Here is a 1,715-nt window from a genome sequence, read left to right as displayed (position 1 = left end):
AGAATAGAATATTTTTTGCTTAATTGTGTTTTTGATCGCTCAAGCATTATAATTATGCAATTTTGATCCCTAAGATTTTAATTAAGTAATTTCAGTCCTTAAAAAATTTTAGTTGTGTAATTTTAGTCTCACAATTTTTAATTGAACAATTTTAATCTCTCAAATATCATAATTGTGCAATTTTAGTCTTTCTCATTAAAAAATTAATAATTTTAAAATTTTAATATATATATATATAATGTTTTAAAACTATATAATTGTTTGCTTATTTAAATTACCGTATATTATAATTTTTTTTAATATATCAAATGATATATATTTATTATTAATTTTTAATGGGAGAAACTAAAATCGTACTATTATGATATTCAAGGGATTAAAATTGTTCAATTAAAAATTGAAGGACCAAAATCGCGAATTGCAATTCTTTAAGGACTAAAATTACCCAATTAAAATCTTGTGGATCAAAATTGCACAATTGTAATACTTGAGAGATAAAAAAAAATATTAATATATTTATTTTATTAGATATAACAACATAATTAAAATATAATTAGTTAATTGTATATGGGTTGGAGTACCCATTGTACTCGCTTTTAATATATTTCATTTTGCCTAGCAAAAAAAAATTAAAATTAAAATATAATTAATAATATATATTTTATAAAATTATTAATATTTTATATATAAAAAAATGAAACCGGAACGGCCCGTTCTGAAACCGGAACGGGCCGTTCTGGGTCCAGGTGTTTTAAAAAAATTGTCATCCACGTGACATCCACGTATGCATCTACGTGGCATTCATGTGCCCAAAAGTTAACTCCATTTAAATAATTTGGACGGAAAGTCCCACATTGAAATCAATTAATTAATTTGGGACTAAATTGAAACCAATTAATTAGTTTGAGACCAAATTGAGACCAAAAATAAAAGTGGGACTACATTGAAACAAAAAAAAATTATAAGAGACCAAAATAGGTATTTAACCATTTATTTATATATAACATATGTAACATTGACTTTTGATTATTAATTCATTTTGTTTAGACAAATAAATCAGCATGACACGAAGATTAAATTCAATCAAGGACATTAATTACTCTAGGAAAACTTGGAAATTAACAGTTAGAATTATAAAAATTTGGACTATTCAAATGGCTCAAAGGTCAATAATTGAGATGTTATTCGTGGATAAAAATTAACTCTTTATTATGAGTCAAAATATAACATATGCATAACTTATTGCATGGTTAATCTCTTCGTGTTACTTTGTTAGGGGGACAAAATACAAGCTATCGGAAAACATCTAGAGAATATCATGTGTCAATACAATATTTATACTTTTGGATAGAGAATGTTATCAATTGATTAAGAAATCAATTTTTATATTAAAATACAATTGATTGATGAGGTATAAACTAGAAAACAAACTTTTTCAATTTATTTTCTACCTTTTTAACTCCTATTTATGTTAACTTAGGAAAAATCTAAAAGATTATCTATCAATGTCATATCCATCAAGGATTGTAACATGTCAAATGGGAAATAGATTGATCTATATGCAGAGTGCCAATACAATATAGATCAATTGAACTATGCTTTTCAAACTTTATTTGCTTCTCTAACTGGTGATGTAATCAAATGGAACTACTAATGTTTATTTTTTTTTTATATCATTGAGTTGTTAGATATTTTATTTATGTATTCATTGATGT

The sequence above is a fragment of the Cajanus cajan genome, chromosome 7 (assembly GCF_000230855.2).
Source record: "Cajanus cajan strain Asha chromosome 7, NIPB_CcT2T_4, whole genome shotgun sequence".
Classification (NCBI taxonomy): domain Eukaryota; kingdom Viridiplantae; phylum Streptophyta; class Magnoliopsida; order Fabales; family Fabaceae; genus Cajanus; species Cajanus cajan.
Note: the sequence above shows the minus strand (reverse complement) of the source record.